Source organism: Lepus europaeus, unplaced genomic scaffold (genome assembly GCF_033115175.1).
Source record: "Lepus europaeus isolate LE1 unplaced genomic scaffold, mLepTim1.pri SCAFFOLD_337, whole genome shotgun sequence".
Taxonomy (NCBI): domain Eukaryota; kingdom Metazoa; phylum Chordata; class Mammalia; order Lagomorpha; family Leporidae; genus Lepus; species Lepus europaeus.
This window is the reverse complement of record NW_026909210.1, coordinates 77,470-90,621: the sequence shown is the minus strand read 5'-3', so window position 1 is coordinate 90,621 and position 13,152 is coordinate 77,470. Positions and strand designations below refer to the sequence as shown.

At 39.1% G+C, this 13,152-nt stretch overlaps 1 pseudogene; it reads right to left on the bottom strand.

Moving 5' to 3' along the window:
• Nucleotides 1-6,391: 6,391 nt before the first annotated feature.
• LOC133754941 (vacuolar protein sorting-associated protein VTA1 homolog) lies at nt 6,392-8,697 on the bottom strand (annotated as a pseudogene).
• Between the last annotated feature and the right edge of the window lie 4,455 nt (nt 8,698-13,152).

The following is a 13,152-nucleotide window of genomic DNA, read 5'->3' as shown; positions in this document are numbered from 1 at the left end:
ATTGGCTTTCTTATCCATTTACCTGGTATCACAGGTGATTCCCAAGACAGGTATTGGGCTCTATCAAATAAAAAAAAAAAAGTAGCCTCTTCAGAGTTGATGTATTTCTCCTAGAAAATTGGAGAAATGTTTTGGAAGAAGCAGTTCATAGAGGATGTGTACTCCCCTAGAAATGAGACTTAAGTGATTCCCTGAGCCCCTCCCTGAGCTAGTTCTTGAGGCTCATTGATCAGGACAAGAATAATAATATTTATAGGCCAATTATGAATGATGCATGTTTGTCTTACACATGAGATGTCTGCAGATCTGTTTCTCAAGGCCTTTAAGATAAAATAAGAAAATTTTGTAACAAAAGAGAAGGTTGGCATTGCCTGTTGCCTTGGTCTAGGATCTGTGCATTTATTACCCACTTAGTACTCTGACTCCTATTGTGCACATCTCCTGATGGTTCTTTTTTGTCCATTCCTGTGTCCAGATTCCTTAATGGGTGACAATCTTTGTCCAGACTTCCAGTCTGATAACTCAGCCCAAATTGGAGTTGACTAGTTTGTGTACCCACTTCAGGATTAAGGTAGTCCAAAACTGCCAGTGCCCAATGACTGGGCTGCCTTTATGCTCACTCAAGAGATAAGGCTCTGGGCACAGGTCTCAAGTGGCTTTGCTTGGTTCTCTTCCCTTGATCTCCTTGGTGACTAGGCTGATTCTCAGGTAGGCAGGGAACTTGTTGGCTCACAGAAGTCTCCAGATTTCTGTTTTGCATTCATCTTCAAAATATTTGAAAGTTTCCTCTTGGATCGCCAAAGTCCTGAGTAGGGAGTTTTATTTTGTATTGAGATGTGTCTTTATAAAGACAGGTGTCACTGAAGACTGTGTGTCCTCAGAATTAACTGAACTCACCCAGGCCTGCATGGAATTCCAGGATCCTTGCTTCAGGCTGAACATTGCCTGCTGTTGTGAGCATTTGGGTGGGTACCAGAAAATGGAAGAAATCTCTCCTCCACTCCATCTCCCCCTGTCTTTCAAATAAAATGAAAAACAGATAAAAATTGGAAAAAAATGTGTTTTGCCTTTTGTCCTAAGGAAAAAGTAATTACTGTTGTTATAGGTAGACCTCATCTATACACTTCACAAATACTCATAAATCTCAGGTTAAAGGCTTGGTGATCACTGCTGGCTGGGCTGCCTCCTCAGCTCCCATTCTGTGATGCATCCCCTTCCATCATCTGCAGTTCACTTTGGGTGCTCATAAAACACCAAACTGCCTGCTGACTTTGCATCCCTGTGTTCTTTATACATAGCTTGGCCATCGTCTCACTTTCTTTAGCAGCATGCTAATTTTTATGAGTACTTCACAGGCAAAGAATAATGAGGTCATTGATTTTCTCTGAGCTTTTGCCCTAGTGGTTTATTTTCTGAAATTGACTTTGGGTGATGTGTAGAACTTTGCTGGATTAGAAGTTGGGGTGCAGAATTTGATATTAGAGAAATAGGGCTGTCACTGCCACTTGCACTGTGCCCCTCCCTGCAACCTATGCCTGCCTTTGGATTCTGTTTTCATAGAGTGTTGGAATGAGGCAGTAGTGATGCAATAAAGGAATGAACTTTCAATTGTTAAAAATTTTATTTTTATTAATACAAAGAGAACAGATTGCATAAGAATGTAATTCCAGAAGAACATAACCATACTTCTCTATTTCCTCCTCCTTTCTTCCTTTCTCTTTTTAAGGATTTAATAAGCTGGCTTTTTTCCCTAACCTAGTCTTTACCCCTTCATCTCCAGCCTTCCTGTCCATTTGTTGCTACTTTATAATCTGGTACTTTAAGCTTTTTCCCCCTTCTTTCATGCTTGTTTTTGCCTACTCCTATCCCAATTCCAAAGAAGGAAAAATGAATAAAAATCATGAGATATTGATTCAATGACAGGAATCCTATCCAGAAATACAGAAAAAAGTTACCTCCTTTTTCTTTTTATTAACAATTTATTTATTGATTTACCTTTCTGGAAGAGGCAGCTGGAAGTTCTCCAAGGTCTGTCCTTAGAATGTGAGGAGAGCCAGAGATATTGGATAGACTCTTTACAGTCTGTTTTACTGTGAGAGATGTTCCACTTGCCTGTGGCAGAAAAAAATGAAATTTCAATGATTTTTTTTCTGCATTACTAATTTTTATGATGAGTCTTTTCTTTATCAATGGATAGAGACCTGTCAAATTTGCCATGAGCAAAAAATTTCACAGACACAACTGCTTCCAGAAGAGATGCCTGCCTCTCCATCCCCACGTGGCCTTCCCCTGAGATCTCCAGGTGGCTTCTCTTGGTCTCCTGGAAGCAAAGAGAAGATTCCAACCGCAGGAAAAGTTCACTACAACTGTGGTGTTGTTTCTTGGAAGTTCCTGTCCAAAAAGTAATCATTTAAGAATACCAGGGGCATTTCATTAGTTTCACAGGACTCTCTTCTTCCTGGCTTCAGTGGAGAGGAAAAATAACCAAAGTTGAAGCATGATTCTAGGCAAAGCACAATTATTTTTCTGCATAATGAAAATCCTCAATTTTTTCTGCACATTATCAGTCTTACATGGGTTAGAAAGAAAAATACCATTTAATGTCTTAGAACTCTCTAATGTTAAAAAGTGCAAGAATTAAAAATTGCTATTTTATGCTCTTATAAAGCTCCAAAAGCATTAACATTGTGCATTTCTGGGTGATTGGAAAATTCTAAATTTGAAATCAATTAATTGGCTTTGCAGAGTAGGAAGAAAATAATTGGTTTATTAATTATTTATAAAGAGAGACTATGAAAGAAGCTATTCATTGGTACCAATTGTCTATGATAAGCTTTAGTGTTTATGAAACCATGATTCATTTTATTTTATGAACTATGTCCACTTGAAGTTGCAAAAGAAAACATACAATAGTGGTTGCAATTCACTTTAACAGATTTTTTGAAAGATTTTATTTATTTATTTGAGAGGCAAAGTTTCTGACAGTGAGAGGTAGAGACAGAGAAAGGTCTTCCATCCATTGGTTCACTCCCCAAATGGCTGAACAGCCAGTGCTGCTCGATCCAAAGCCAGGAGCCAGGTGCTTCTTCCCAGTCTCCCATGGGTGCAGAGGTTCAAGCACTTGGGCCATCTTCTACTGCTTTCCCAGGCCATAGCAGAGAGCTGGATTGAAAGAGGAGCAGCTGGAACTAGAAACGGTGCCCATATGGGATGCCGGTGCTAGAGGTGGAGGATTAACCTACTGCACCATGGCGCCGGCCCCACAATTCTCTTGAGAACAGAAACATTTATTCCTGAGTCTTTTACTCTTCATATATTTATGAGATGATGTCTGATTTCTTTTGGAGTTCTCTTTTGTTCTTTGATTATTTTCTATGACTAGTTTCTTAAAAGGACTTGCATTGTTAGCATCTACAGTTAGGCCAATGAAGTCCTGACAGGGCACATATGTCTCTAGAATTAGAGGAGTGCTCATCATTCTCATACTGTGTTCTGTTGCTGTTCAGCCTGTGACAGTGAGACATGTAAATAAAAAAATAGAAACTCAGCATGTGGTTACCCCACAAGGAGGCTTATCTTGTCTGCATCTGAATAATTTTGATAGCCAGGTGTTTTTAAGTTGCTAAATATTCTCCTAATTTGTATTTATTTAAAGACTATTAATTTAGTACCACAATTTTTATTACAATAAGTTGATTGCAGATAAGGAATTTACAAATTCATACCTTGACTAGAAGTTTTACTTTTTTTTTTTAAATTAAACTTTTATTTAATGAATATAAATTTCCAAAGTACAGCTTATGGGTTACAATGGCTTCCCCCTCCCAAAACTTCCCTCCCACCCGCAACCCTCCCCTTTCCCAATCCCTCTCCCCTTCCAATCACATCATGATTCATTTTCAATTCTCTTTATATATAGAAGATCAGTTTAGTATATATTAGGTAACGATTTCAACAGTTTGCCGCCATATAGCAACACATAGTGAAAAAAAAATACTGTTGGAGTACTAGTTATAGCATTAAATAAGAGTGTACAGCACATTAAAGACAGAAAGCCAAGACACCATGGAAAAGAAAAAAAAAGAAGAAGACCTAAATGAAAGATCTCTGTGAGTGAGATCTCAGTGGAAAGAATGGGCCATCAAAGAAGGAAGTACCTTTCTCTGAAGGGAGGAGAGAACTTCCACTTTGACTATGACCCTATGGGAATAAGATCAAAGTCAGCGAACTCTAAAGGCTTCCATAGCCCTGGCAACTCATGACTAGAGCCTAGGGAGATTACTGACGCCATGAACAGGAGTGTCAAATTGTTAAGTCAGCAAAAAGAGTCACTGTATACTTACATCCCCTGTGAGATCTGTCCTTAATGTGTTGTCCAATGTGAAGTGATGCTATAACTAGTACTGAAACAGTATTTTTACACTTTGTGTTTCTGCGTGGGTACAAACTGATGAGATCTTTACTAATTATATACTGAATCAGTCTTCTGTATATAAAGATAATTGGAAATAAAAAACAAAACAAAAAAAAAAACCTGGTGTTAAATTGGAAATGGCATAGAAAATTAATTAATTTTTTTTAGAAGTTTTACTTTGTAACAATCACAGACTAGCAGAAGTCATAAACCATTAACCCTCATTTTTCTAAAATAAGAGGTTGTAATTAATATGAGTATATAAAGAATATATTTTTTGGGATGGCACCGTGCTCAATAGGCTAATCCTCTGCCTGCAGCACCGGCACATAGGGTTCTAGTCCCGGTCAGGGCACTGAATTCTGTCCCAGTTGCTCCTCTTTCAGTCCAGCTCTCTGCTGTGGCCCAGGAGTGCAGTGGAGGATGGCCCAGGTTCTTGGGCCCTGCACCTGCATGGGAGACTGGGAGGGGGCACCTGGCTCCTGGCTTCAGATCAGCATGGTGCACCAGCCGCAGCATGCCAGCTGCAGTGGCCATTGGAGGGTGAACCAACAGAAAAGGCTCTCTGTCTCTCTCTCTCTCACTGTCCACTCTGCCTTTCCAAAAAAAAAAGAATATATATTTTTAAGATTTTATTTATTTATTTGAGAGGTAGAATTACAGATAGAGAGAGGGAGAGGCAGAGAGAAAGGTCTTCCTTCCATTGGTTCACTCTCCAGATGGCTGCAATGGCCAGAGCTGCACAGATCTAAAGCCAGGAGCCAGCTGCTGCTTCCTGGTATCCCATGCGGGTGCAGGGGCCCAAGCACTTGGGCCATCTTCCACTGCTGTTCCAGGCCATAACACAGAACTAGACTGGAAGAGGGGCAGCCAGGACTAGAACCGGCATCCATATGGGATGCCGGCACCACAGGCAGAGGATTAACCTCTGCACCACAGCACCAGCCCCAAGTATATGAAGAATTTAGAACAGAAAATCTACCAACCTCATGGAGTTTATCTCCTTTTCAAAACTTTTAAAAACCTTTAGGATGCAAAATGCTAATTTAAGGTGCTGTAATTAAATTCACACAAACAAAAGATGTTTTAGTATGTTTTACTTCATTATTTAAGTTAGATACTGTTAGGAAATTCTAAATCATTTTGTGGATAAATTGTAATTTTTTTTCACAGGTGTATTTGAGTAGAAACACAAGCTTTTATAATCAATTATTTATGTTTAAAACACATGCTTATGCATGTTTTATATTAAAATAACAGCATTTTATGAAGTTTAGATACATCTTATTCAATACAAGCCTATACTTTAAGTTTTATTTAAAAAGAATCTTTGTATCTATTTTTTTTAACACAGCAAATTCAGGAAAAACCATTTGGGAAACCAACATTATTAATACTAACTCTGAAAGCATTTCTACCTCTTTACTGAATGATTTTTCCTTCTGTCAACTCTAATGAATAAAAATTGTGTTTTGAACATAAGTTTTTCATGTTAATCTAACACTTTAGGACATTTGTATTTGTTTTATAAGTCTTAAGGAAAACAATAAGGTAATCTCTCATCTAGACAATTCTGGAATCTTTCATTAGATTTAGAATTTTACAGCAAAGTAATATGATTTCTTTGTCCAAATATTATGGCTTTTAAAAAATTTCATGTATGTAAATTAATAAAGCTTATTTCCAATATATATTTTCTGTGTTTTCATTTGCTGAAGCAGGGTTCAAAGGGTGTTTTTAGGATCTTGCCAACATCAGCCCTATGTACCCATAAATTATTGGAGCCATTAAATGGACAATAAAAACTGGTTGAGGCTACTGATGAATGCTTCAAAAGGAATCTGATACACACAGATTTTATTGTCATATTCAACTCAACTGAAGTCTTTCTTGAAACTGTACTCTTGATAGGCTGAAGACAGAGTAATGGAGTTAATTCTTTATGCCAAAGATACGTGGATCTGTTGTACAAAGGCTTCATTCTCTGTTGATCATCAGTAACTTGAGGTCTTTCTGTAGATTCTGAATGGCAGTGCTTACAGCTTCATATTGCAAAGAACTGGCAGCATATTTGCAGTATTTCTGAGCTCTCACAAAGTCCTCAGGGGTGAGGTGGGTATCGCCTTGGGAAACTGTACTTAAAAGTGCAGGATCAATGGCTGGAATAGCCTATAGAGTAGGTTGCATAGTATTCCTTGTTACACCCATGCTATGAGGCACTTTTGCTGGTGTGTAGGCTAGGGCATGTACACCCAGAGAACTCTGTATTCAACTATAGCTGTCTGATGGCATGCTGCCTGGGTCAAATGCTGAAGATGATGATGGCTGAGGTGTGTTGAGTGCACAGAGATGCTACTACAGCATCTTCATTTTCTTCACCATCAATATCTTCCTCAATTGCAATAGAGCCTGCTTGAGGAGTCTCCTCATTCTTTAAGCAATTATAGATATATGTTGCCTTCCACCTTGCATATTTGCTGTGTTTCACATTTTCATCAGTGTTATGTTAAACATGGTTATGACATCTATTAAAAGACTTGCAGTATAGAAGAACTTGATCATGTTTTTTTTTTGTGAAATAGCCCAGCACAATGTTCACTGTCTGCATATATAAACATTTTCCAAGAATAATTCCCCAAATGGGCAGAACCAACTGCTCCTTGGGTAATAGCTTCATTATTACCCAACTGTTTCTTTTTGTTGTTGTGAAGAACCTGAGCCTGGATCAAGCCATAGCTATTTTAGACTAGGCCTCCATCTTGTAACTCAGGACTGACCAGACCCTGAACCCTAAGGCAAAATCTCCTGAAAGAAGAAAAATAAACTCCCCTTGTGGTAAACTCCCCTAGCAACAGCCAATCAGCAGATAGCAGGGAAATACCTGCTATCCAGGTGTCTTTTCACATCCCAAATCCCTGCAGTTTGGCACGTACACCCTAGAGGCTCGGACCCTATACTTTAGCCAATCATTTTAAAAAGCATCAACCCCAAAGCCATCCAACCACCTTTACTAGGTCTATTCCCACTACTGGATTTACTAATCAATTTTAAGAGATGTTCTTTAAATTCTCACAGCATGAGATAATTTCCTGATGGTGCTATAATGTATAGAATGTCTCTGAAAACCCTATATAAACCCCACAAAGGAAATGGGATGGGTCCTCATCAGATGACCATTGTGATGATTGGAGGAGTGGACCCTAGCTTGAGCTAGAACAATAAACCTCTTTGCTTTTGCATCATTGAAGTCTCTCATTGGGATAATTGTGTCCCATGCAAGTCTGGTCTAACAGTTGTTACTGTTAAGATTTATTTATTTATTTGAAAGGCAGTTACAGAAAGGCAGAGAGATGGAAGGAGAGTCAGCCTCTGCCATCCTCTAGTTCACTCCCCAAATGGCTGCGATGGCCAGAGCTGTGCTGATCTGAAGGCAGGAGCCAGGAGATTCTTCCAGGTCTTCCACATGTGTGCAGGGGCCCAAGGACTTGGGCCATTTTTCTACTTCTTTCCCAGGCCAGAGCAGAGAGCTGAGTCAGAAGTGGAGCAGCTGGGACTTGAACTGGAGCACATATGGGATGCCAGCATTGTAGGCCAGGGCTTTAACTTGCTGCACAACAGTTCCAGTCCCCCAACTGTTTCTTAAGAGCTCCTAACTGACCCGTTAATTTTGATAAAAATTTATGACACTCAGCAGTTTTATTATCAATATTCATTCTAGTTTGCATGGCATATAAATGACCCCCTTGGTGAAATACATAATGATCAATAATGGCTGCCAACACCCACCCCTCAGGTCAATTCTTGAGCAACTATTCAGTAATAGGCCACCACAGGGCCCTACTTGCATGCTCCTGAACCATCAGGTGGTGCTGTATGTTTTTTTTTTTTTAATTTTTTTACTTTTTAAAATTTTGACAGGTAGAGTTATAGACAGTGAGAGAGAGACAGAGAGAAAGGTCTTCTTTCTGTTGGTTCATCCCCTAAATGGCTGCTACAGCTGGCACTGTGCCAATCCAAAGCCAGGAGCTAGGTGCTTCCTCCTGGTCTCCCATGCAGGTGCAGGGCCCAAGCACTTGGGCCATCCTCCACTGCCTTCCTGGGCCACAGCAGAAAGCTGGACTGGAAGAGGAGCAACTGGGACAGAACCAGTGCCTCAACCGGTACTAGAACCCAGGGTGCCAGCGCTGCAGGCAGAGGATTAGCCTAGTGAGCCGCGGCACTGGCAGATGCTGTATGTTCTTAAACTGTGGGGAGAGTGGGGGCAGTGGAGCAAGCTCAGCCATCTCCACTCTAGCATATCACCACTTTCTCAAGCCTATATTTTTTTCAAGTACATATTCTTACATTCACAGAAAAACAGTTAAAACCATACTGACTGTTGTAAAAATAATTCAGTGGTTATAGAAGTCTACTCATACAACATTTAAAATTGTTCAATAAAATACTCTGTGATTAAAAAAAAGATTTATTTATGTATTTGAATTGCAAATTTACAGAGATAGAGAGAAATCTCTGCTGGTTCACTCCCCAAATGACCACAATGGCCAAGGCAGGGCTAGATTGAAGCCAGGAGCCAGGAACTTCATCCAGGTCTGCCACATGGGTACAGGGATCCAGGCATGTGAGCCATCATCCACTGCTTTCTCAGCCTCATTAACAGAAAGCTGGATCAAAGTGGAGCAGCCAGGACTCAAACCAGCACTCATATGGGATGCCAGTACTGTAGGCAGTGGCTTAACCCACTGAGCCACAGTGCCTGCCCCAAAATGATTTTTGGTTTCTGTATGATAGCCATACTAACTGGGGTGAGGAGAAATCTCATTGTGGTTTCTGTTAGCATTTCCCTGATGGCTAGTGATCCTGAACATTTTTTTCATGTCTTGGCCATTTGAATTTCTTCCTTGGAAAAATGCTTATTAAAACTGCCTGTTAATATAACAGGAAAAATGGTTGTTGCCCACTTCTTGAACTGGATTATTTGTTTTGTTGTTGAATTTGTTGAGCTCATTAGAGATTTTGGATATTTTTACTAATAGTTTGCGAATGTTTTCTTCCATTCTGTCAGTTGCTTCCTTTGTTGCAGTTCAGAAACTTCTTAGCTTGATATAATCTCCTTTGACTATTTTTCCTTTTATTGCCTGTGCTTCAGGAGGTCTTTTTCCAAAAGTCTTTGCCTATGACAATGTCTTGCAGAGTTTCCCTGATATTTTCCCCTAGTAATCTGATGGTAGCACATAGATTTAGATGGTTGATCTAATTATAGCTAATTTTTGTACAAGTTGCAATGTGGGGATCTTGTTTCCTACTACACTGTGAAGAACAAATTTTTCCAGCACCATTTTTGAAGAGATTGTCCTTTCTCCAGAATTGCTTTAAATTTGTTTCTCACAAACTAATTGGTTTTAGATGTGTGGATTAATTTTCAGAGGTTCTATTCCTGTTTCATAGGTCTACATGTCTTTTGGCATGCCAATAACAAGCTCTTTTTATTATAACTGCCCTGTAGAAGATCTTGAATTCTGGAATTGTGATGTCTCCAGCTTTGCTTTTGTTAAGATTTCCTTGGCATTTCATACCAATTTTAACATCATCTTTTTCCTAACTCTGAGAAGAATATTGTTGGTATTTTGATTGAGATCACATTGAATCTGTAAATTGCTTTTGGGGGGCTTGCACTGTGGAATAGTAGGTTGAGCCTCTGTCTGTGGCATTGGCATCACATGGATGCCAGTTTTTGTCCCAGCTCTCCTCTGATCCAGCTCTCTGCTCATGGCCAGGGAAGGCAGTAGAAGATGTCCCAAGTGCTTAGGCCCCTGTATCCATATGGGAGATGAGGAAGCTCCTAGCTCCTGGGTTCAGATCAGCCCAGCACCAGCCATTACAGCCATTTGGAGAATTAACCAATAGTTAGAAGGCATTGCTTTCTGTGTCTCCCTCTCTCTGTCTATAACTGCCTCTCAAATAAATGATTATAAAAGTAAAATTAAAAATAATTTCTTTTGGTAGTATGGAAATTTTGATGATATTAGTTCTTCCAATTTATGAACATGGAAGATTTTTCTTTTTTGTGTGTTTTCTTCTATTTCTTTAATATTTTGTAATTTTTCTTGTAAAGATCTTTCACACTCTTGACTAAATTTATCCCAACCATAAAAAATTTTATGATTACCGTGAATGGCACTGATCTGCTAAGTTATTTTCCAGCCATGGCATTTTTGTGTGTATAATGGTTATTGGTTTTTGTGTGTTGATTTTATATCTTACAACTTTACCAAGCTTTCTTATTAGTTTCAATAATCTCTTGGTGGAGTCTTTTGGTTTCCCAATATTTAGGATCATGTCATCTGCAAACAGATTACTGGACTTTCTCCTTTCTAATTTGTTTTCCTTTGATTTCTTTTTCTTGCGTTCTTGCCATGGCTAAAACTGTTAGTAGTGTATTGAACAGCAGTAGTGATGGAGAGAAACTTTGGTTTCAGATCTTAGTGGAAATGCTTCCATGATTTCCCATTCAATATGATGTTGGTTGAAGATTTGCCATATATTGCCTTGACTGTGTTAAGGAGTGTTCCTTCTATTCCCAACTTGCTTAAGGTTTTTGTAATGAAAGCTTGATTTTTATCAAATATTTTCTCTTCATCTATTGAGATCATCATGTGGTTTTTATTCTTTAGTTTGCTAGTGTTACATATCACATTTATTGATTTGCATATGCTGAACCATCCCTGCATACCAGGGGTACATTCCACTTGGTCCAGGTAAATTATCTTTATGATCTGTTGTTGGATTTTATTAGCTAGTAATTTGTTGAGAATTTTTGCATCTGTGCTTATTGGAGATATTGTTCTTTAATTCTCTTTTTCTATTGTATCATTTTCTGGTTTAGAAAATAAGGTGACTGGCCAAATAGAAGGAGTTTGGGAATACTCTTCTCTTTCAATTGTTTTGAATAGCTTAAGAAGAATTGGAATTGATTCTGTTTTAAAAGTCTGGTAGAATTTAGCAGTGATGCTTTATGGTCTTGGGCTTTTCTTTGGAGGGTTTTTGTTACTGATTCAATCTCTGTCTTGGTTTTTGGTTTGTTTAGGTTTTCTATATGTCTTCATGACTCAATTTTGTTATCTAGTATGTTTCTTGATTTCTTCTAGGTTTTCTAATTTGTTGATCATTGTATGTGATGCCCACATTCTATATTACAGTGCTAATATAAGTTTTCAGTGTTCCACTTCCAATCCAGTTTCCTGGTTAATATCTCTGGGAATCATGGGGTAGTGGCTCAAATTCTTCAGTTCCTTTACCTAAGTGCAAGATGTACTACTTATTAGGGGACTTGAGAGCCTGGTCCAGCCATAGCTGTTGCAGACATTTAGAGAGTGAACCAACATATGAAAGACCTCTCTGCTTCTCTCTCCCCACCCACTTTCTGTGTATTTCTCTGCCATTTTTAAAGTTATTTATTTGTTTATTTGAAAGTCACATTTACAGAGAGAGAGAGAGACATAAAGAGATCTTCCATCATCTGGTTCACTCCCCTGGTGGCTCTAATGGCCAGTGTAGGGCCAGGTTGAAACCAGGAACTTCTTCTGAGTCACCAATGGGGGTGGCGGGATCCCAAGTACTTGGGCCATCTTCCACTCTTTATCAGACCATTAGCATAAAGCTAAATCAGAAGTGGAACAAGTGGGACTTGAACCGGTGACTATATGGGATGCCAGTATAACAGATGGCAGCTTTGCATACTGCTGCAAAACACCAGCTCCCTCTCTGCCTTTCAAATAAACAGATCTTTAAAAAAGAAATGAAAATGTACTTAAGATAGTAAAAGTCATCATGATTGAGCACTGAGGAATCTATTGAAATGATTACATTTTAAAAGATGTATTTATATATTTGAAAGGCAGTGTTAGAGTGAGAAAGGGAGAGACTGATCTTCCTTCTGGTTTGTTCTCCTCCAAAATGGCTGCAATGAATGGGGCTAGACCAGGCTGATCTCATAATATAGGAGCTTCTTCCAGATATCACATGGGTTCAGGGGCCCAAGCATTTGGGCGATCCTTTGCTGCTTTCCCTGACACATAAGCAGGGAGCTGGATAAGTTTGGAGCATCAATATCTGTGACATCCTCCTTGCAGTACAAAGATATAGAGCCCATCTGGCACAATTAACGTCCTATTTATGGGTGGGTCAAGTATAACAGCTTCCAACTCTCAAGGTTTGGACTAGATGGGTTCTGAGGAATTGTGTTATAACAGATATAAATCCATAACTCTTGGTTTAAGCTTTTATTAGCAGATAATGGCTGTGACTACTTTGGGTCTCGGGATTGTCATCAGTGAAGGCATCCAGATTAATAGTAATGAGATCAACAGTCAGCAGAATGGTGTCCAGCTGAACTTAAATGGTTTTTCTTTTTTATTGTTAGTATAGTGACCTCCTGCAGTACCCTGGCATCTGGACATAGACAGTAGACATTGGAAGTCATCCCCTTTGCCAAATGGAGTATGCCAAGTTTTGGGTCCATCATTTATTAAGGAGGCCTTAGTAGCCATCCTCACATTTTACTGTGATATATCCATGGCCAAAGTCCTACTAGACATCAAGTTTGTAGAATCACAGGCTCAAGGTGTATAGGTGACTGTTTTTCCAGTATAGCACACTTAATAGCCATCTAATTTAATTTTACTGGCACATAGCAAGGTTCCAAGAGAGGTTATTTCTTGCATCACAGCCCTTGAGAA